The following is a 25,645-nucleotide window of genomic DNA, read 5'->3' on the forward strand; positions in this document are numbered from 1 at the left end:
TGTAGACTTAGAGAATTACGGAATAAGATAACTTTATTTACTGAATTCTTTAAGCAGCTAAACAGAAACAATGTTTAATGGATACTTAAAAAAAATTAAGAAATTAAAAAAAAGACCACAATGTTTTGCAGACTGAAGCTTAAGGATTTAATAAAGTCTGGGGTTTGTCTCAGTGGGGGACGGCTTCCTAAGCTCTGTGCTCTCCATGAAATGACGATATCTGGTCTTTTGTCCCATGCAGGTGGAAACAACAAATCTACTGGAACCCAGGAAAACTAGGGCAGCACCACCAGCCGTTATTTGAGAAGTTTGAAGAGTATTTACAGGACTCTGTTTTATTACCAACACAATCAGAAGCCTTCACACAACACAAGTTCCTCAACCATTGGAGATAGCATTTTTCCCTTATCATCCTTGCTCTTCGTACATGGTTCAGAAGAGCTGATGTTCCTGTCCGTCCCCACCAACTCAACCACAGAAGTGAAGAAAGCCAACGTGTCCTCCCTCAGAGAGAATATAACAGGCAAAGACCAGAGGATTAGAAATTGCTTCTGCTAAAGTATAACAGACGCTCATGGAGGTATGGACTGACTGTGCCCTCTGCTACCACCAAGCCGCTGTGGATGGTGGGCGATTAAGATGATAGAAGCTGCCATCAAAAAACAGGGAGAGAGACATGAAGGAGAATGAGAACAGGGAAGACATATGTTCTCCAAAAGCCTTTTTATATGATCCTAAACGGTCCTCCTGATAGCCCATTAGAACTGGAGAGACCCCACCAAGTATCCCTGGAGCTTTCTCCACTGGCCCACAGAGAGATGTATCCCTATGTGAACACCAAGTTGATAACCATGGAAGAGGATTGTAAGTAGGCTTGGGCACCAGGGGGCTCTTGGTGTTCGTCTTTGTGCTCGTCTTCGGGAAAAATGTAAATCTTCGTATTCCCCGAATATTCACCTGGTCCTGTCTTCTCTTCGGGCGAATATTCGCGGACATTCTTCGTGTTCGGTTTTTCTTCGTTTTTACCGGTTAAGGGGTTAATACGGGGTTAAAGCCGCTCTGGCGCCAGGAGTTTAAATGTCCGTATGAGCAACTCTTGGTCGTCAGCAGGGGGCTCGTCTGCCATTGGTTGATGGCAGACGAGCCCCCTGCTGGCGACCAATAGGGTCGCTCGTACAGACTGTTAAACTCCTGGTGTCGTAATTGTCCGGCAGATCCCGCTGGTCTCCCTGTTCTATCATTTATTAACTGATAGAACAGGGAGACCAGTGGGATCTGCAGGGTAAGTTGCAGCATTGGGGTTTTAAAAGTCTGTACGAGCGACTCTGTTGGTCACTCGTCCAGACTTTTAGGCTCCTGGTGCTGTAACTTACCCGGCACATCCCACTGGTCTCCCTGTTCTATCAGTTAAATGTCCGTACGAGCGACCAATAAAGTCGCTCGTATGGACATTTAACTAATTGAACAGTGAGGGAGACCAGTGGCATCTGCAGGGTAAGTTGCAGCATTAGGGTTTTAAAAGTCTGTACGAGCGACCAACAGAGTTGCTCGTACGGTGGGAGACCAGTGGGATCTGCCGGGTAAGTTGCAGCATTGGGGTTAACTTTTTCATTAGGGGTTAACTTTTTTTTTAAATGGTTAAGTACCAGTAGGCTCACTCGCACGGCCCTTTAACCTATGCATTTCAGCTCCCGTTAACCCCTCCGATGCTGTGTTAGATAAACCAGCATCGAAGGGGTTAACGGGAGCGGAAATCCATAGGTTCGCTGTCAGGGGTTACAAAGGCCGTGCGAGTGAGCCTATTGGTCACCTGCAGGGTCTTCCTCTGGCATCAACCAATTGGTTGATGCCAGAGGAGGTCCCTGTAGGCGACCAATAGGCTCATTCGCACTGCCCTGTAACCCCTGACGACGAACCTGCGGATTTCCACTTCCGTGAACTGCCGCGATGCCGCGATGACAAGGTAAGTTAGAAAGGGGGGAGAGTGGTAGACGAAGACGAAGACGATCATGAAGATCTTCGTGGTGTGTGTCTTCGTCTTCGCCTACGTTTTACCGCCGCTGTCTTCTCTTCGGCGTGTCTTCGGAACGAACACGAAAACGCACTCGAAGACGAATGCACAAGTCTAATTGTAAGTGTGGCAAAAGGGATATATATGGAACAATTGCCAATCAATAGTTACAGTCTTTCACATAAATACAAAAATATTAGTAGACTTTATGAACAAGAATATAATACTGAAAAGTAAATCAGGGAAGAATAATCGGCTTTTCTGCTAAAGCATACTTAAGTATGCAAGCATATGATAACAGATTTCAAATATTAAGATCAGTGTCTGGGGTTTTTTTTTTACCTGTTTTGATTTACAACACATCTGGGAGTTGTTTTCTATAAGGATCCTATTTGTAAAGGTTAAAAACCTATGCTTTCCCGAGTCATATTTCTTCTGCCTTCTATGGCGTGACAGTTGCTTTGTCTCCTGTATTGTAATGGCATATGAACTGATAGAGCAGGGAGATATATCTTCTGTTAATATGAATCATTTGTAACAGTAACCCCCCCCCCACCCACCCCCCATTACAGGACATGCAGGTAATCAATCACACAATCATGGCACACGCCGCAAGGATGTTTCGTGAACTTTTTGCACAGAACTAGACTAATACATGTTAATGAAAAGAAAAAATAAATGGTGGTCTTTACGTTATGTGATAAGTACTCCGTGTCTGTCGCCAGCTGTAGGGATTTTTACATAGTTATAAACACTGAAATATAGATCAGATAAGAACGATTTGGCCTCGTTGCGTTTGATTTGTCTGTTCTCATGTTGGCTCATGTCGTATACTAAATTATGTTATATCAACTTTTATTTATAACAGATTCCGTAGTCCTATTAGAGTAGGGGAGAATGAAAATTAACAATAAGATTAAAATTGACAAAAGGAGTTAAAACTTACTGGAGTAAAGGGGAAGATGGCCCTGTTCTTGCAAGCTTATGATATATTAGGAGACGGAGAGGAACTGCTTGGGCGAGGATAATCTGATCGTAGTGAGGGTCATACGGAGAAGTCAGTGGTGTGGAGATCTTCAAGGTGAGGAGGACGGATGGTTTCTTCGAGGAAAGATGGTTATATTGGGAGGATAGATTGTAAGCTTATTTTAACATGTCGGTATTTAGTAAGCGCTTAAGGTTAGAGTAAGTAGTGGGCTGTCTGGCAGGCAATCCTAGGGAATGGGTAAAATCCTAGAGAGGCAAGTAGGAAGGAATGATTGAGGTTGAGGAGAGACAGGGGTTGTAGGCAGAGCAAAGAGGGCAGATAGGAGAGGATTTGGATATAGAGCAGAGATATAAAGGGGGAGCAGAGTTGTGAAGGGATCTGTAGGTCAGGGTAAGGAGTTTAAATGTAATACTGGAGAGTATGAGGAGCCAATGGAGAAATCGGCACAATGGGCCAGAAGATAAAGAACCAAAGGGATAAGGAGTTTAGTCTGGTAGAGTATTGGAATTGTTGTGCAAAAATTTGGATGGGATATCGCCAGGGATATTCAACAAAAAGACATTCATTTACAGATACAGCATAGTTCCATTGTTAATAAGGTTCCAAGTACAACATGAAATAAAAAAAATGACATTATTACACTTGCCTAGCTTTAAAAATGTCCCACTTTGCCTTGACATAATGTGTGGAGTTGTGATGTCATGGCGCGTCTCATCTCCTGAAACAACCCGAAGGAAACCTGAACTCATGTGCAAACACCTAGCGATTAACGTACTTTCTGAAATGTTCCACGTAAACACAGCCGTCCCGATTCACCAGCCGTCCCGATACGCAGCCAACAACCGGTCAATAGGGCACTTATTGGAAAATGAACTATGACATCACTTTTATTTTTATTTTATCAGCAGATAAGACTTGTCTACTCTGCCCATTTTTTTCCAGAAGTAGAGACTTAGACCTTTGCCATTCCTTGGTCTTGACCAATAAGAAGAACTCTCACAATAAGTTGATACATAAAACGTCGATACATCCAGTAGAGCTTCTGATTACAACATAAAAAAAAAGCTGAAAAGGTGAGAAGGAAATAGCCGAAATAACTGTATAGTATATTACGGGTCCTTTCTACTTTAAGCATATCATTCTCCTTTAAAATCATTTCTCAGAAGCACTTGAAGTGTTCTGCAAAGGGCCAGAATTCTGGAACTATTCCCGCTGTCTTGGAAAATGAGTTCTGATTGCAGCTTTCAGTAGCCATAAGGTGAATGAAACGGGTTCTCTCCATACTGTCAGCGGAAAAAAAAAGATTCGATGCAAATTGAGGTGAAAACATTTGGCATGTCAAGTGTATAAATCCTCTATTTTGCTGTCAAATTTTTGCTTGGATACCACAATTTACGGTTTGATATGATTGCTTTAATTATTTTAGCTAATCTCAGGTGCCCCCTGGACTGTGAACTATAATTCTGAACCATGCGCGGCAAAACCTTCTGGCACTCAAAGGGTTTGGCTAATTGATTCCTTGGGCGTTAATTAAGCAAAAAAATGTCTTCTTTTTTTTTAAGATTAAAATCTCTATTTATAGGTTCGCGCTCAGGGTTGTCAAACTTGATCTCTTTAAGCCAGATATTGTCCGCGTGGGTTTTCCTGCTGTCTGATTCAATGCTCCAGAGGGGTTGTTTTTTTTATCCGACATCATTTTTATTGTCCTGTCATAAGGTCCTGTTAAGCATACGATTAAAAATCTATAACCATCTTAAGAAAAACTGTTTAAAGTGAACCCTGTCAATTAAAAATGTGATAATTAATCAGAAGACTATTAAAAAAACAAGCCCTATAATCCCCATAACACTTTTAACGCCATATGGCAGTTTTTATTAAGGATACGTGAGACGAGACATTTTCGTTTGCTGCAGAAAATATGGCATGTCCCAGCATGCATCTGACTCTCCTTTTTACTACCGGCAGCTCCTACTGTAATATGTTTTATAATTTTTCAATGAAAGATGCAAAAAAAGTCAGAATTAGTTTCACAACTAAAAACAAGAGAAAAGATGCCGAGGTCTCAAAGAACCTCAGGAGTTCATCCATATGTTCCCCTTACTCTACTGATTGTGTATATCCGGGTATGATTCAAGATGGCAGGGACAGCTGGGTAAAACTAGAACAATTACACTCCGCACGTTGATGGTATGGTCCATGATACTGAGCAGGGCACTTCCTGTCTGGAGAGTGAGCAGGGAGTGCTTCCTCTGATACAGAATATCTATCTCGGGAGCACATGAGTTTGTATTTCATGGCCTATGTAAATGTTTTACTGTAGACAGGGCCTTAAATTCCACGGGGGAGAAGGTCTTGAAGGTTGGGTCTGTCTTTTTTGCTGGTGACGCAAAGATTTGCAAACAGGGTTGATGTTCCAGGAGGGAGAATGGAAAAATGGTCAGAGCTGTGGCAATTGGCATTTAATGTGGGTAAATGCAAAGTAATGCATCTGGGAAATAAAAACCCAAGGGCAGAGTACAGAATATTTGATACTGTCCTAACCTCAACGTGTGAGGAAAGGGATTTAGGGGTAATTATTTTGGAGGATTTAAAGGTAGGCAGACAATGCAGTAGAGCAGCAGGTAATGCGAGCAGAATGCTTGGTTGTATAGCGAGAGGTATTAGCAGTAGAGAGAGGGAAGAGCTCATGCCGTTGTACAGAGCACCGCTGAGACCTCACTTGGAGTATTGTGTATAGTACTGGAGACCGGATCTCCAGAAGGATATAGAAATGTTGGAGAAAGTGCAGAGAAGGGCTACTAAAATGGTTTATGGATTACAGGATAAACCCTACCAGGACAGGTTAAAGGATCTTAACCTATACAGCCTGGAAAAAAGACGGGACAGGGGGGATATGATAGAAACATTTAAATACTTAAAGGGAATCAACACGATTAAGGAGGAGACTATATTTAAAAGAAAAAACTATCACAACAAGAGTATATGGTCTTAAATTAGAGGGGTAAATGTTTAAAAGTAATATCAGGAAACATTACTTCACTAAGAGGGCAGTGGGTACATGGAATAGCCTTCCAGTGGAAGTGGTAAATGTTAATACAGTGAAGGAGTTTACACATCTATGGGATAGGCATAAGGCTAACCCAGACCTAGGGCCAGGGACTAAGGAAAGTATTCAGAAATTGGGCAGACTAGATGGTCCGACACATTCTATATTTCTAAAAGCCTCTACCACTTCAGCTAGGAGGCTGTTCCGTTTCTCTACCACCCTCTCAGCTCCCTTACATTACATCAAATCTAATGTTACAATTACACACTTAGATTTTAATTTAGACACAAAATCACAACTTTTTTTCCCTTTATTTTTTTTTTTTATTTTTTTATTTTTTTCCCTATATTTCAAATAGACATTTAGAGAGTTAACATATAACTGTATTACCTTAGAAAAAGCCATCTTATTTTCTTGTTAGTAAATCCGAAGTGCATTACTTTCTAAGACCTGAGGATAAATCTACTATAACGTTATCCCTGGTAAAAAAAAACAAAAAAAACAAAAAAAAAACGTATTAAAACAATATCTTTTCCATCACAATAAATGAGGTGATGAAGTGCGAGATAAAAAAAAAATGTTATCCTCTTAAAACATAGATTTTGTATCTATAATTTGAGCAAATCAGCCGTGATAACATTTGTTGTCACTATAATACATCAGCAGACGAGCATCGATGTTGCTTAAGATATAAGTTAAGCCCTGAGCCTTTCTCTTATCTTAATATTGTGCCCGCTAAATCCCTACTTGTTTAAGGCTAATAAATAAACACAGAATGTTTTCTATTTTTCTCGTCATTTCCTTTTTTTTTTTTTTTAAAGCTTTTTCTCTTTTTTTTTTTTTTTTTTTTTACATTTGCTGTAGAAAAGACATACATGTTTACAAAAGATTGTGAAACTAAGCCCGAGAAGTTTTCTTTCGTTGACAGGCATGACAAAAGTCTAATTAAAAACATAGCGGCAAACACCGAGCCCTGCTCGAGAGATGATGATACAAGATGCACGGTTTACTTTTCTGAACTGAAACAATTGTTGGGTTCCCCCCCCCCCAAAGAAATAGTTTAGGAGATGCAATGGAGAATTATATTGATTTTTTATTTAAGGGTGATGAGGAACCCAAGTAATGGTTCTGATTTTACTTCTGTGGCTGCATTCCTCTTGTAGTGTAACGCAAAAGGTTTAGAACCCTTTGGACGGGGGAAGAGCAAACAGACACTCATTAAAAGTAGGGTGCAGGTCCCTTTTGGACTGAAGAAGTCAACTCATTACTGGAAAAGTAGCAGACACGGCAATTGAGGAGACAGGGTTGTGGTCAATGGAGGTGTTAGGAAATAATAAATCAAGGTCCAACAGGGGAATTAGAACCTTGCACAGGCAATGGCGATTTTAAGAACAGCTTTATAAAGGAAGGAGAACTCAAACAGACTTTTATTCCAGATTGGAGGGAGAGAGAGAGTGTAGCTCCAGTGGACATCTTGGCAGTTAGAGCTGAAAGTAGCTGAGTAGGAGAGAGTGACACCTGCTGGTTGGAGGCACAAACTGCACAAGCCCTGCAGATAGCACAAACAGCATGAGCATTTGCTCATGAGGCTGGATTTAGAACCGAAGCGATCAACAGGTTAGGTGCAAAACTATAGAACGTATGTAGAAAACTATATTTCCCCAAAAAATTCTTTTCCATATCAAAAACAGTGCATGGTACAGCCAACTTTGGACAGATGGGAAATTTTTCAAAATGTGTAATATTGATATGACTGTCCATTTTTTTTTTTATAATTAGTGTCTTGGGTGAAAAAAGAAATGAATAAAAAAATGTAATCATAATTTCAGATACAGGTTAATAAAATATTGGCCGTGATACTTACAGAAATCTTACAATTCTAAGTATTTTGGAATGTGTGTGTGACTGATATACAGCATGGATACAGTTTATTATAATAAATACAATATAATCAAACAATAACTAGAATTTTTCAATATTTTCCTTTTAAAAAAATAATTTTAAAATTAGAAAAACATATTGCTTAACAGTACAAGTTTAGACTGAGTTCTACAGCCGAGTTCTCGAGTCCACACACCAAATTGGTCTAAATAACATTTATCGCTAGGGAATATGTGGAGTATGTGTTACCCCACCTACATGTATAAGCTACATCCCACGAGAAATGGAAAAATCTCTGTTAAAATAATGGTAAAAAATTTAATATTTCATTTTTTTATTTTTATTTTTTTAAATATTTTATTGATTCTCAGGAATAGGTAACAATAGGTAACAGTTTATCCAAAATACAGCCCATTTGTTTTACCAAGTTTTTTTACTAAGTAACATGCTGGCATAAGGTTGCATTTGGGTTGCAAGACATCAGAGTAACAGCCGGAGGCAAACAATACACTTGGAGAATGTTACAAGATGTTTTATCATTTCGCTGCTACAGGTAAAAGCCATCCGCTATTCCAAGCGCTTGTTTACTGCTTAGCTAGACGTTTGTTAACACGTCTTTTGGAAATTATTTTTATTTTTTGCCTGAAAACCTGTAGACCAGCTTACTACCGATCGAGCTCCCAGGTTATAATAATTATACTTGACTATAATTAACTAAGTTAATTGGGAAAGCAAATCATCAATACAGAAGAAGTTGGGTCGCTGTTCTGAAAGCTCGACTGCTATGGAGCTGATTGTTGAGTCTGTGAGTTGAGTGCAAGTCAGCAGTTGAGTTTCTCATATGAGTCTGACAGTTGAAATGGAAGTAGAGCCGCCATTAACTTGGTCATTAAGTTGGACATGCCAATAAATGTTTTCGTCAACTTATAGAAACGTATAGAACGTGACAGCAGATCTGACCCATTCGACTCCATCTAATCTGCTTGTTTTCCTGATGTAAGGACTCAGTTCTTGGTCACGTCGATTTATGTCCTCCTAGTTAACTTTCTTCAATCGGTAGGCAACTTTAACGGAAGTCAAGGACAAGATGTTTATTTTCAGCCAACATTTTCCACACTTGACTGTCAACCTTTAGCTAGAACCAAGAAATTGTTAGACGGAAAATCACACAGAAGGAATTGCCATGAATATTGTGGTTTATTGAGGTTTTGGGGCATAGTAGTTTTTATTTTTATAGAAGCAAAGCTTTAGGTGGTGGGGAAGATATTTTAGGCCCATCTAAGCGTCTAATTTTTCTACAATCTGTTACAATAGCTCAAAACTTTTTGGTCTGTGGCCGGTCTCATGTTCTAATCAAAAGTTGCAACATGTAACCGCTACTATGCCATATTACACATTACTTCCCCAAACTGAGCTTTCTTGTGGTATGGTAGTCCCTTACTTTTAAACCAAGTACCTAAATCTTCTATCATTAGATTGACTGGAGAACAAAAACAACAAGCTACTGATATCTGTAATAAATGGCATTAATTATGTTGAAAATACTGTTTTAGGTGATTTGCCTCCTGTTACATGGATTTATATTTCTCAAAATACTCAAGGATGGTAGATGAGACGTAAATAAAGACCATTCGTGCTTCAATGTTATGGGTTTCTTTAAATACTTAATATATTTTTGTTTCATATTTTTACTGTAAATATGCTGCACATAGTAACATTATATTAAGTTGATAAAAAAAAAAAGTGGAAAAAGGTCAACCATGGGCCATAACCATTTACTTTTATCCTATTTTTATATTCCCATAAAACCTCAGGTATAATATACACAATTTACCCCTTTTTCAAGTACACATTTGTTCATGTTGCATTATCGCTCCCTGAGAGCAACTTTGCAGCGTTAACCCCTTTAGTGCCGTGTCCTGCCATTTTACAGATTTTTCGAGAAAAAGTTATTTTTTTAACAAAAAATATCACATTTTTAGATGATATTTTAAAAATAAAGGCATCTAAAGAAAGCCTTGCTTGTCCTGAAAAAAACCCAACAATATATAATGTGTGGGAGCACAAAATGCGAAAGAAGAAAATTACACTGAAAGAGCCATTATCCCAAAATGTATTACGAGTAAGAAACAGTATTGTCATTTTTTCTAAATCATTATAATAATAATACATTTTATTATTATAAAAAAAAACATTTTTATTTTGTTGGTATGTAAATAAAATGTTATATTAGAATTTATTCTATTTAAAATGTAACATATACTAGGAAAAAAATGGCCTTTCCATCTTTAAGCATATATTTCCTGGAATTAAAGATTATAGCCAATACAAAAATGTAAATATAAAAAGAGAAATCATATCAAATCTCTCTGGAGATATTTTTTTGCCAATACGAAAGTGTAAATAATAAAAAAAAAATCATATCAAATCTCTCTGGAGATATTTTGTGTAAGAATCAAAATGGACCAAAACACATACATGATATGATATCAATACCAGATACGGTAAAGGGCTTCAGGCGTTAATTAAATATTGATGATTCAAGGAAAATTGTGACAGGACAAAAAAAAAAAAATACAACTACACCTACATTTTATTCAAACCAACAATAACTAGATATAGTTTGACCTTTTAAGCAGAAGTGGAGCGCAGAAATGTATATGAGTTTTTAATAATGTCTTTACCAGAGGTAAAAAAAATATAATATATTTATATTAAATATAATATATATAATATATATAATATAAATATATTATGTTATATATATTATATATATTATATATAATATAAATATATTATATATATTATATATATTATATTATATATTTTATATTTTAATAGCACCTAGATTAATATTAAAATGTTCATTTTGCTTCTTTCATAAAAATAGTCTCATCCCCATTCATCTTAATTGTTAATAGGGAAATATTTTTTTAATGAAGAAAAAAACAAAAAACTTTTAAGCTCATTGTTGCACATGCTAAATGTAGCATTCGAAACATCATTCCTAATGCTGTTGAGCACTGAAACTCTTCCTAAAACATAAATCTTTAATTATGTAACATTTTGCCTCATTCATATTTTTTTTTTAAGAGAAAGCGTCAATTGTCATGTGACACAAAAGCAGGTACTTATGGGTCATTGCTATAGAAAGTAAAAAAAAAAAGTTTTATTAAAGTAATTACATCAATAAAATTGTCATTTTTTCTTAACATTCTGGGGGTGGCAAAATGAAAATGTAGCTTTAACGTACATCTGCTTCCTAATAAATAGCTTGAGTTAACATCTCAGTAGTTTAAGATTTTTTGAGACTCATTTCCAGATGGAGGTCTATCTGTTTGGTCTAAAGGTTCTTTCTGGCCCTCATGCACCACATGGACAAAAGTATTGGGACACTTGACCGTTTCACCGACAGGGCCTTTGATGACATCACATTCTAAATACATAGACATTAATATGAAGTCGGTCTCACCTTTGCAGATATAACGGCTTCCACCCTTCTGGGAAGGATTTCCACAAGATTTTGGGGAGTTTCTTTGGGAATTGTTGGCCGTTCATCCAGTAGAACGTTTGTGAGGTCAGACGCTGATGTTGGACGAGACGCCCGGCTCCCAATCTCCCTTCTCTTGATTGATGATTTGATAGTGTGTGCAGTGACAAATATATACATTTCACCATAAAATATATAAGTGACTAAATGATTACGAAACGCTATTAGAGGAGCTTCACTAGGGTTGACGCATGGTGGCAACCAACCACCCTGTGGACCTCAGCTGCCCATCCTTTTTTAAACGTAGCATCTGGATATGATTCCATATCCTTAGGCTCCATCTCAGAAGGTCAAACAGTATAAGGAAAACGAATAATAGTTAACTAACTAGCTAATAATGTAAATGCGAGATACCTGACCTCCTCCACTGGCCCAATGAGCTGTCCACTAGATGACCTACCCTTGGACCTGCTGCCATAGACCTTTTTGATAGAGAATGTTTTTTATGCCATTCGACGGCCACGAAACCTAAACCCTGATGATTTTTTTTTCCCGAAGTGCCGTATATGTCAGCATCATTGGTTTTAATAGAAAGCCTCAATAAAGAAAGTTCTTAATTAGTAGGCCAACATTTAATATTCTTGAAAAGTCCAGTTTTCTACCCAGCGCATCTCTCCACGCTAACAAAAAAAATGTAGTGCGTGCTCGGCCACATTAAACACTAAACAAACTATTTGTATTAGAGCGGCGCTTGGGAATCAGGTATTTTTAATTTAATGATTAACCAACATAAGGGAACACTTAGTGTCCGTATTCTGCCTTCATTTAATTTAAAATAAAAAGTAATTGTTTTTTTTGTTTTCAATTTGTCGAGAGCCACAGTGAATTAGCAAATGTTAATGCGTTTTCTAATCATACAAAGAGTTCTTGGTTCAATTTGTAAATATCATGTGTTCTCTTAAAGCGCATAACAAGATAAAAAGGTGCGGTTTTTTTTTTTTCTTTGGTTTTCTCGTTTGTTTGTTAAAATTATACAGTGCGCGCGGATTAATCATTTTCACAAAATGAAAAAGGGGATTAACTTTTATTCACATCATGTGCCGTGCAACATAATAACTCGTTTACTTTTCGATGGTGATTAAAAGAATTTGATGGAAACCATGATGGAAACAAACAAAAAAAAAAGATAACTTTTACAAAACGTATAATCCTCTGCAGGGCCGGCCCAAGGCAAAATGCCGCCTGGGGCGAATTTTAAAATGCCGCCCCCCCCTTATCTACCCTTCCTCTCCACCCCCTGCTGCCCCCCCTTATCTACCCTTCCTCCCCCCCCCCCCCTTGTACTTACCTTTCAGCAGTCCTGCGGCGAGTCTTCCTGTTCGGTCTCGGTGCCGGCTTGTAATGCTGAAAAAAAAAAAGGACTTGGGGCGGCAAAAGTGCGCCTGGAGCGGTTGCCCCACTCGGCTCCATTGTCGGGCCGGCCCTGATCCTCTATTAAAAAAAATACAATACAAAATAAAATTAAAAATAAAATTACAAAATAAAAATACATAAATGCATCATGTAGTTTTGAATATGTATCACAATGAAACTCAATATCAAAAGTGATACAGTGAATTAAAATGAATTTGGTAAAATACTTATGGTTGTACAAAAGTAATTTAAAGACGTGACAATGTAAACAAAAATTCCTTAATTATAATAATCTTATAAATTATTTACTCTACTAATATATGTATATGTACTGTATTATATATATATATATATATATATATATATATATATATATATATTTATTTTTCTTCAAATAATTGATATAGTCTTGAAATATACTATAATTGAATTATTTAAATCATATTCTAAATATATACAATTAGGACTAGTATGTATGTATGTGTAATGATGGAGTCTAACAGGCCTCTAATATTTGCTTCATAGCAATAGTGACTGGTGATTTGTGGTAACTATTTTGGATAACCATTAAATGTTCTTTGATTCTCTTCTTCAAAGATCCTTTGGTTTATTTTAGAGTCTCCTTTTTATTTTATCTTTTCTAGTTTTTCTCGTTGCTGAACATTTAACTATTTTGATTTGGATATGTATGTCGGAGTGCCTCAAAATATATTATTATTATTATCTTTTATTTATATAGCGCCAACAGTTTACGCAGCGCTTAATACAATACATAAATTCAAGGGGTATGACAAGACGAGAATTGACAGACTATGACAAACCGATACATTAGGTGGATCGGCTCGGCTCGCAAGCTTACAATCTAGAGCGAATGGGGTGACAAACATAAGGCACAGAGAAAGGGTGAGAGGTAGTGTGGTGGGGTATAAAGTGACGCGTGAGAGGTAGTGTGGTGGTTGTATCAATGACATGGAGGTCCTAGCAGCTAAGATGGTGCGGCTTCTCTGAAGAAGTGGGTTTTTAGATGTTTCTTGAATGTTCGGAGGGAGGGTGAAGGCTGAAGGTTCCTTGGGAGTAGATTCCAGAGATATGGGGGCAGCCTGAGTGAAATCGGACAGGAAAAGGAAGAGGTGATGAGTGAGGAGGAGAGTGTTAGCCCATGGGAAGAACGTAGGGAACGAGTAGGAGAGTATTTGTTTATGAGGGGAGAAATGTATGGGGGGGCAGTGTTATGGGGGGGCAGTATTAGGGGGGGCAGTATTATGGAGGGCCTTATATGTTAGTACCAGGATTTAATTCTAAAGGTCATTGGGGGCCAGTGCAGGATTTCACAGAGTGGGGAAGAAAAAGAAACCTATATTAGTAGCCAATAAACTATATTTACCAAGGCAAGATTTTCGAAAACAGTCACGGACTGGACCTCTGGAACACCCGGCAAATGTCCGATGGACCACCGGCCGAAGGAGCCATACACTGACTTTACCAGAGGCGCTACGGCGTGTATGTATGGTGGCAGGAGCATAACAATGTAGCGTGTGGCCGCGCATAGCCAGCCGTAAGCCGCAATTACATCATCAGGTGATGATCAGGCTCTTCATCAGCAAAATATGCTTAGAAATATACGAAAGCTTATTTTTTCTTATTTATTTGTCAAGATAGAACTATTTAGAACATTTTATCCATGTGTGTGTATATTATATAGTGGTTTTACTAGAAAAACAAAGAGTAGATAAACACAAAAAAATTATTAAAAAAATACAATAATTTTATGGGCATTATTTACTAAAACGCAACAGCAGTTTGTAACGTGGGAAAAAATATATTTCAAGCTGGAAAATAATTGTGTATTCCCAAACTAACGGGGTCGTGTTAATAATTTTCTATTATATACGGATTATCCCGTTTCCAAGATAATGATGTGGGTATGATGTATATTTTAACTAACTTGCATTAGCTCAGCCTGCTTCATGATAAATCCATATTAATTACAATATCAATAGTGTAATGAATCTGAACTATGGGAATACTTAGTAATCAAAGTGAAATTAATAACACAGACTATCACAGCTGGGGAGGGTGAAAGGCAGTAAATGTTCTGTACATTAGTCCATGGCATAACCCTCTAATGTACGATGTGTGAATGAATACTGATTATTTCAGTAATATATCTGTATAATATATTCCATGCGATAAGAAAGCTTAATAGTGTTTTAAGCTTCAAAAATAAACTTAACCTGCAATGTATTAATTTATTTTAAAAATATATTAAAGGTAATAATATGGTTCGTTACATAAAAATACATAAATCCAGAAAAAAGAAAAAAAATTATTAATTAAATATTGTCCTAAAATAGAAAAAAAAATCTTTACGGACTCCAGAGACAAATAGATAATCTTATCCTTGATCAACAATTCATAAATTATATTGTTTTAACCATTGCATTGTAAAATGTATTTTTTTCCATATAAAATGAAAGTCAAATATATTTATTTTACATATATTGGGGACTATGCATAATAAGCAATGCAAATCATTCCATTGCTTTACTGACTATTTTTTTAAACCTTTTTTTCATCTTTTTTTTAATTTTAGAATTATATACCGTACTTTGTATCAAGTGATTTAACAAAATACAGGAGGGAAGATTATTTCAAATCTCGAACGTTACAAAACTCTATCATAATATTAAGTTAGAGAGTCAGAGGCTTAGATGGAGTGAAAGGAAGATTTACTTTACTGAGAGGGTGGTAGATAAGTGGAACGGCTTCCCAGCAGAAGTGGTAGAGGCTAATACAGTGAGGGGATTTAAACATGCATGAGATAGACATACGTATGTATGTACTTTGCTATGGTAGCCAACAAAAAACATGAATGGTAAGACAGCGTCTCGAGTAATGAAAGTCAACATTCCAAAAAAAAATAATTATAAGTAGAGTTGTAAAAAACTTCCTGGACCTAATAAAAATAAATACATCTAATGTATAAATTCTGATATAAAAAAAATAGAAAGCTGTTTGTTTTAATATATATAGATGAGAAATTTAAATATTGATATAGTATTTTATACTGTAAAGAGTCACCCGAGCCATGTACATGTACGGGCTCACAATATATTGTCATTAATGGGTTGTCCTTAAGGGGTTAATGCATGTGATATCTAAGCGGCCCCTTTAAATCTTTATGTTGTCACCCTTGCAAATGGATGGTTCAAGCTACTTGGCTTGCAAGACGTGTTTGGCCAAACCTCCTGCTGCCTGCATATCATTCACTCATCACCAGTCAGCTCCAGTGCTGGCTTGGCGAGGGTTACTGGGGAACCTCCGGCGCAGATGTGCAGAAAAGGCCTCCATTGATTCCATCATAAGATTTCAAAGGGAACACTTCCCTGATGCTCATTGGCTGCTTTAAATAGTGATGTAAAATGAGATCATGGAGGAGGTGCTGCTGTGCAGCTCTGGAGCTGCAGCTTCCTCTGAAGGTAAGTCATTAAATTTGATATTTTTCCCAGGCTCCTGGAACATGCATTCTTCTGCCGTTGAGGAGGCATGGGACATTAGTCTGTCCCTTTAACTAATTAGATTACGTATATATTCTGTGTTGCTCTAAACAGACCGTCTGTTACAATTTGCTGAAACATTCATATTTTCCATAGAATGTACACAATGCCAAATTTCAGTAGGTGGAACAGGTTGGATGTTGCCAGAATAGATCTCACGCATGTGTTTATCAGTGAAAGTCCATATTGCGGACTCCATTTAATTACCTTTGCCCAGTCTGCACGAAATACGATCGTTTGCACTTACATAATTCCCCAATTATGAAAATGTCGATTTTTTTTGACACAAAAGGCCTTGGTATCTGGAGAGATTTGAAAACCACGACAAAGAAAGAAGCCGTCAAGGTTACAGGAAGTCTCCGTCATGCCCATAACTTTTAAATGGTGTTTAATTATCAGTTCCCAAACAAATGTCACTTCGGCAACATGTCAAGAACCCTACCGCGGTGCCACCAGCTTGCGATAGGGTTTGCGTGCCTCGCTGCAGCTTGGAAAGCCGGAGACCTCCAACCGTTTTCTGAATGGATTTCACTTGAGGGTCTCGACATTGATTGAAAGAGAAGGCTGCTGTTCAAGCCCTTAGGCTGTCATCGGCAATTCACGCGGCTTCTGCTATACCCTTGATGAGAAAATGAGCTACGCTGTAGATTTAAGAATTTAACCCCTTAATGACAAAGCCCGTACGTGTACAGGCTCAAAATGCATTGTTTTCAATGGGTTTAGGGACTGCCCATTGTCCTTAAGGGGTCAACTCTGCTCTTTCTGTCGATAATGGATACCACGTACATTTTATGTACATCTGAACTTGATGTATTTTTTTCCCCATTTTTTTAAATAGTGATTTATTTTATATATAAATAAAAAAAAAATAAAAAAATCAATAAATATTGATAAAAATTTGAAAATATTTCTAAAAATGTTTTTGTTTTGTTTTTTAGACATTTTGGTTATGTGCGGCAAAAAAAAAACTAAAAAAAAAATCCATAAAACATTTTGAATATTTGCAAATTCATTTTGCGTCTTGGAGAACTTTTGTAGTAAAGAAATAAAATATGGTGAAATAAACAAATTCAGGCAGGAGTTCAAGATTTGTTACAAATAATGTGATAGAATTGATACTATTTTCGGTGTGTGGCTTGCTTTGTGCCTGTTACATTATGTTAGCAGGCGTGTTGTGTCTTTTGTACCTCTCCACAGTTGGCGATGTGCAGATAACATTATATTTGTTATTCTAAGCCACCCAAGGGTTATGCTCATCGACTTTCTGAAACATGCTGATCAGCTAATAAACTTTTCAGATATCCACCTGCTTCTTCTTGCGACGGTAACAGTTTGTTGCTGAAAACCTTGACTTTATTAGATATCACCAGGGATACGCAGAGATTGCTTATTACTTTCGAATCAGCTGTGAATACATATTATAGCAAGAGGGATGTCTGTAAAGGGAATTGCCGTGTTTGAATATAGAACATTAACCGTCGCACACATTGTACTTCTGTTTAAAAATATTTCAGAATAGATAACGCTTAGGTTAAAAAGCAGAATATTTTAGTGGAACGGCAGAATTATTGGTGAAAATCATAAAGTAGGGATAATATGTAACTGAATAAATAAACACTTACATAGATTTTGCTTAACCTAATAGACTGTAAGCTCACAAGATCCATTTCCTCATCTTCCTTCTGTACGGTATGCCTTAAAGTGTTAAATCCCACCCCAGGAGAGGGAGAGCTGGGAAATTGCCGTGTATGATAATAGCTCTACAGAATCTGCCGGCGCTCTATAAATAAATGCAATAAAATGTAACCAATTACAAATTATAAAACGTGAGAGGAGGAGAAACGCTTCTCTTTCTCCGCAAATCTGTCTGCATTATTCTGGCCTATCTGAGAAATTCTGCAAACGAAAGGAGTCGCGGGGACAGCCTCTCCACTATTCCTCCAATCGATGGAAAGGGTGTGCCCGGAGGCTCCGCCCTTTTGTGGAAGTGCGCCACGCCGGGAGCTCTCATTCACGGAGAAGCAGACGAAGAAAGAAGACACGGGGAGAAGTGGACGAAGACAGAAGAAAGAAGATAGAAGGCTGAAGGACAAGATGATGCAAGAGCTGTGGGAAAGGAAACGGGGACACAGAAGCAGTCGGCGGCGATGGGATTGAGACATTGGGAGAGAGTGTGAAAGAGTGTGGGTTTGAGAAAGCTTGAGAGTTTGAATGCGGGTGAGTGAAAACACATTTCCTTTCCCAATAGGAAAAGTTGTGAGAACCAAAATGTCAGGAAACAAAATTCGGATTTGCATGATTACTGTTACTCATTAAATTGTTTCTCCCCCATGTTAAAGTTGGTGATGGTTGTTGATTGGCCGTGGAATAAGAAGGGAGAGAACTTCTAAATAGTTAACTGACTACACATGGCTTTAAGTATCCAATAAAATATTATATTAAGGATCGTGTTGAATGTAAAAACTCCTGAATTTCTTCTGTATCAGCCACTGAAATAATGTTTGTGAGACTTAATGTTCGGTTTCTGGATTATGTCTAAACTGGGGACAAAAAAAAATAAATATATTACTTTACAACTGCTTTCTTTTAATAAACCAATACAGAATCTTAATTTCACAAAGACAAATTCAGTTATCAATATTACTGGGGTTTAAAAAATGCATAATATATATGTTTTTTCTCTTAGAACATTAGAATTCGGAGTGTCAGTGGATTTGGTGCCAACATGCACCTTTAACATAGAATCTGCCGGCAGATCCGCCCCATTTGGCCCATCTAATCTACTTATTATTAACCCCTTATGGACAACGGGTTATCCTTAAACCCATTAATGACAATGCATCGGGAGCCTGTACATGTACAGGCTTTCTCGTGAAGGGGTTAAAACTCAAACTTTAATCGGTCCTTGATCTTGTCTTAAATTCAGGAGCCTAATTATGCATATCCATAGCTGCACCCCTCCCCAGGCCAATCAGCGGCTTACAGCAGGGCAGTTTTTTTTTTTGTTGAAAAATGCTCCATGATTTTGCAGCATTAACCCTATAGGCAGCTTCAGGGACAGAGTCAATGTTTCCACTGCTGCACAATCGCTCCAAGGCTTTATTTCTTCACCCCAAGTCAGCTACCAATAAAAAGCTGAACTTTTTATCGTGGTAAAACGAAAGGAATACGGAAATTGTAAAAAAAACAAAAAAAAAACGTCCCGGTTTCCCCAAATTTTCCCAGATCTCTGGCACTCAAAGGGTTAAACCATTTGATACTCTCAAGTTGTGGGGACCATCTAACGGCAGATATGGGATATGTGCTATGTACATGCGCTGAATTAGTGTTGCCTTAACAAAATGGCCACCTAAATCTTTAAACTTATTTTTTTAATAGAAATAACTAATCAGAACTAAATATATAGAAACATATTGCCAACCATAATACATTCTAATTTTAATACTTTATTTTTATTTTATTTATCTAATTATGCATAATACATTTTTTTTCCACCCAGATTGAAAGTTAATTAAGCAGGTGTATCCACATCTGTACCGGTTGAGTCAGGGATTAAATGTTTTGGATCACATATACCGTATTTGTTGGTTATTAATCATTAAGCAAAGGATTTCACTCCTTGGAGTACATATTGCTAAGGCATAATTTTTTTTTTTATCCAATAATTTAAAGAAATGTAATTAAAACCAAGTTTTACAATTAATTCTAAACAGGTGAGCACCAATTCCACAGATTATGACTACAGTTCTACAGAGGCATTGATATTCATGAGAAATATTTACTTAATCGTGAATAAATAGTTGGAAATTAGTTTTTTTTTGGGGGGGGGCGTAATACGAAAATAATGATTATGGTAATATATATTAGTTAATGGTTTTTATCAAAGCCCAGCTGGAAACAAGCAACTAAAATACCATTATGTCACCCTGTTACTGCTTACTGCCTTCCCTATCATGATTAATCACGTAAGTGCGAAACGCGTCGAGCTGCTTGTTTTTTGTTCTGCTTTAGGACTCCATAGTTTTTTTTTCTCCTTATTGTTGTAGTCCCTACTATGACCCTAGTGGGCAATGTCTTTTTTTTCTATTTGGGAAGGTTCCTACGAGATGATGTCATACTTTAAATATGTTTCATGGTATTCCACGGAAAGCTCCATCCCTTTCCCTTTTTTGCTAGACAAATCAAAGCTGCCGGCTGCCAAACATTTGCAGGGAGAGTTGAAACCAGGAGGAATAATAATAATAATAATCGAATGACATTGAATGGGGGAGGCTGGGTATAAACCAGCATTCCAGCTATTAACCCCTATGTACGGGCTCAAAATGCATTGTTTTCAATGGGTTTCGGGACCGCCCATTGTCCTTAAGGGGTTAAGTGCTTACAATACCTAGGTTATAAAACAGAATACCATGTAAGGTTTGTGACACCCCATGCATTTCACTTTAGGGTGCCCAGTCGTCTCCCCCTTCATGGATGGCCTTCAAGTACAATAAAAGACGTTGTGCACCTTTAAGAAACGGCCTGCAGGATTATGATGTCATATCACGGCAGCCCGTGTCTTAAAGGTGCTAATCGCCTTTCCATAGTGTAAATAGGCTGGTTGGGGAGATCCTTCTAACCGGCCCATTGTGCAGCGGGACACCTTGATCGTCTAGGCCAGAATCCGTCCCTGGGTTTAATCCCTGTAGGACTCCCATATGATGGATAAAATTCACATGTGTATAGACGATGATGAGTTGGTTGAGTTGGGATGAGCTGTCGAGGCTGTTGGTTGTTTATTTGGCTTAGACAGGTTGCTGGCTGAGGGTGTTAGGAGGACTGCTTTTGTAAGTAGCATACGAGGGAGAAAGTCTCACGGAACAGGGAAGGGACTTCCAGAGAGGGGGTACAACACGGGGCAAATTCTGAATGCGGAGTGAGAAGGCTACTTTCTACTAATCGGATGGCGGTATCGAGTTCCTGGTCTAGTCGCCCATTTCTCCTGCTGTAAAGACGACCAATCAGTCGTCGGTCTCGTCTTAGATTCAGGAGCCATATGCCGATCCCATGCGTGTTTAATACCCTCACTGTATTACCCTCTACCACTTCTGCTGGGAGAACGTTCCCCTTATCTACCCCCCTTTCAGTTGCTTTCAGTTGTACATATTAGGAGTCTGGAGGTTGTAGAATGTAACAGTTCCCCTTTAAAGAATGAACATATTTTAAATTGCATCACTGTACATCATGACAAAAATAAGATGAAATATCAAAGCCCCTGTAAACTAATGAACTCCACACTAATGTTCTTTTTTCCCTGGCTCATGCATTTTCAAGGCTTATGTTACAAATTAGTGCCCTGATAATACACACCGATAAATAGTTTGCTGTTTTATTTCCCACATATTTTTCTCTTGTTTTCTAATAAATGTCAGAGGTATGTAATTTAAATTATTTCAAAATTTACAGATAAGCTGCTTACTGGGCTCTTTTCCCAATTACATTGTATTGCTATATTACCGAGACGTTTCTCACCGTATAGATATTTCATTGGACTACGGGGTAAATTACCGAGAGTTCATAGATAATTCATTTTCCATAAATATTTATTTAAAACGAATACAAGTCGTCGCGTCAAGCTGGCGGCTAAATCAGGTTGCTCGGGCAAACTCGAATTGAGTTGGACGGAATTGAGCACCTTGTCTATTCATTGTCAGCTACGGTTCAACCTGATACGACTGAACTGCTGTCAATAAATAATAACTTGTCTACTCAAGGAAAGTTGAAGTGGCATAAGAGGTCCCTTCGTTGGCCCACTTTGATTCTGAAGCACAAGTCTTTGAGAAGCTGCAGCAGATCCCGCTTGATGTGATGTCACATACAGGTGAGTATTTCATTTGGGATGTCGGTGACCCTGCAATGTCTGTCCTTTATTGACTTTACTGCATCTCTACAATCCCTGTTTGTTTTATTCACGAAGTTAAGGGTTAACTCCAGTCACATGCCCTCACATCAATAATTTGAACTCGCATGTCTTCGCCTGAAACTTGCAAAGTACTCGCCTACAATAAAAAGTTAAAAATAAATTTGCTGTGGGGTGTGTGTGTGTGTGTGTGGGGGTAATAATCGCCTCTCCTCTTCCTCCAGAGTGGATGATAATTAAATAACCCCCTCTCTCCCTGCTCACAAGGGATTAAATAATAGTAGACACAGACACCCAGCTGTGCCCCCTCGCCGTATTAACCTTTACAATTTTTTTTTTTAAAGAGTTCTTCTGGTTTTTTTTACTTTTTAATCTATCGTAATACAAATTTAACTGCATAGCAAAGGAAAGTTAAACTTGTATTTGAGTTCTGGCATTTTCAGTTATGGCCGTTGACTTAAGATCAGGCCAGTGAATTTTTTTTTCACATTAAAACTACCGCATGTTCTTACTTTAAATATTCCTGTCTGTCTCATGAACATATTGCTGCTTCTTTTACAAATTGTTTTCATTTATTAGGTCTCAAGATAAACTAATTCTAATTCTAAGTTTGCTTAAAACAGGCATGTATTTTTCCCGGAATTTTTTTTTTTTTTTTTATTAGATTTAAGATTCTAATTCTGGAGATCTGTCGAGAAAAAGATTACGTTGGCCCATGTAGACAGACTACAGTTTTCTAGGAAATATCTTGATGTCAAATTTTACCGCAAGGATGGTTCTAGCAACAGTTTAAAACTAACTATTAAATCTCGATTGGGGGGAAAAAAGGACTTTGGTATTAGGATTTCTCAACTTAATAAAGTAAAATGTTGGCTTTACCTCTGCTGGATTAGTTAAGGGTAACTCATCTTCCTCCTAAACCCAGCAACATATTTTGGTCCTGGCCACCTAGGCCTAGGCCAAGGGCAGTAAATCAAGGCAGTCCATCTGCCGCAAAACTGGGTGATCTGCCCTTCCGTTGTGCCGCTGCGGACATGGCGCACCAGGATATGACATCATACCTTAGTGCTTCACAGCGTGGAGGTGGAATCTGGGGGAGCTTCCCTGGGTAAGGTCTAGGTTAACACCAAAGATTAATATGATGCTGCTTTAACCCTAACATGAAGCTGTTTCTGATGTTCTAGAGAAGGAATAGCCATAACCGAGATCCTTGGCCTCCTTGTAAGTCTTTCTCTCATTAGAAGCTACTCCAGGGCTTAAAATCCAGCCTCTGTACTGGTCTAAAAAGGAAAGGACTAAATAGTTGGAGGGAAGCTCCCAGGGAAGTCAGGACAAAGGAAAGGCTGGTGGAATTAATTAAGGTTTTACCCACCATGGGTCTAGAATCTAGGACTATTGTAGCAGAGGAGTTATTCTACTTAATGAAAGCTGACATGTGTGGCAAAGGGTGGAAAAACTACCATATACATTATTGTCTTGTCCCAAAGTACCTTCCATTCCCCACCATAACAAAAACTGTCTGAACCAATCAACAACAACTGGAAACTTAACGTTATCGGACAGATAACAAGGTGGAGCAGTCATTATCCTGATCCTGAAACAGGAAGTCAAGGTGGCTGCTCCGGTTGTGTACACTCCCGATTTTGTCATTCTACTGTTTTGTCTGGCTGAGCTTTAGCTATGTCACTTTTTTTTAGGGACAGAGGTAGAGCTTGGCGGTACAGTGGGATCTCTGGTTACATTCTCCGGTGTCTGGGACGCTCTACCTTCCCAGCTCTACCCTTCTGGTGTCCCAAATTGTTGGTGGTAGAAGTTAGGAGGTATTCTAATATGCTGTATGTTGCTTATTGTAATCTGAAATAGATTTATTTAGTGTACAGAGCCCCACAATATAATTTTTGGGAAACTTTTAGAACTATTGCAACCCGTGTCACCAAAATACCATCTCTCACTCAGAAATGCAGCGCTGTCTCTCTTTCCGTTCTTTTTCTGCCCAAAATAAAACCTTCTGTTTTTATATATATTTTTTACCCAATGAAGGCTCCTATACCAGTCTCTTATAACATTAACACACAAATAATGCAAACATTATTTGTATGTAAAATAATGCATACATAAATAAAATATTAATATTTTCTGCTACTCAAAAAAAAACAAATGAGAGCAGCAAATTTAAAAGAATAAAAGTTATGTTTCATAGCCATTTTAATGTAGTAACAAAAATAAGTGATGTAATGTAAAGAAATTTTACTTTACTCAGAGGGTAGTAGAGGAGTGGAACAGCCTCCCAGCAGAAGTCATGGAGGAAATAAGGGAATGTAATTATGCATGGGATTGACATATTGAAATATATATATATTTTTAGTTTTTATATATATATATATATATATATATATATATATATATATATATATATATATATACATATTTTTTTTATTTATTTTTTTTTATTTCATATATCGGTTAAAAAAATATATTTAATCAATTCAATAAAAGTTTTCTCAACTAATTAATATTTTCCATAATCACCGATTCCTAATATGGACATTAAAAAAATCTCATCAGAATATTCTAAAGTTCTAAAATGCTTTAAGAAGCATCAGACTATTGAATAAAAAAACAAATCTGCTTATTCGTTGGCAGAAACAGCTTCTTAGGTTTTTTATAGATTGATGCAAATGTTACATACAGCACCTTCAGTAGTGACTAATGTTCCCTATACCTTTTTTAACGTAGATTGAGAGCCGTGCCCTTTGGAAGAATTACTTTTTAAAAAGGTGCAGAGGATGTGAGATATGTTGATTGATAGCGCTAAGCAAGATACACAATTTATTCAGAGATAATGATATGTTCAATTTAGGCTGAAGTTATTGCTTTTTATATAGAACACACAATGCATAAAAATCCAACCTTGGTTTTTAGACTTTTAAATAAACCTGTACATCACTTTTAATAGTCACTTTGGTGTATAAGGTCTAAAGGTTGCAAAGATGTTTGCTACCCCAACCATCAATTCCTGAACCTACAGGCATATTTATTGCGGTGTATTGTAGCGTGATGATTTTTTTTTTGCTTTTTTTTTTTATTATTATCGGGTATATAAAATATCAATTATTGGACAAGTTGAGCTGTATCTGAGCATAAAACAAAAAATTAATATATGCTATAAATGGTGCAGCAGTAATAAGAGTTCATAGACAAATATCAATGTCCCCATTGGAACAAAGAAAAGTCCAGATAATAAGACGTCTAAGCCAGTCCCAGTTTTTTGAGGGGCAGTCCTGATTTTCCAGCACTGCCACAGAGTCTTGGGTAGCACTGGCCAGTTGGGGAGATCCTTAGGTCTTCCCTAGCGGGTCC

Source organism: Sceloporus occidentalis, unplaced genomic scaffold (assembly GCF_023333645.1).
Source record: "Sceloporus occidentalis isolate IW3139 unplaced genomic scaffold, rSceOcc1.0.p SCAF_144, whole genome shotgun sequence".
NCBI classification, from domain to species: domain Eukaryota; kingdom Metazoa; phylum Chordata; class Lepidosauria; order Squamata; family Phrynosomatidae; genus Sceloporus; species Sceloporus occidentalis.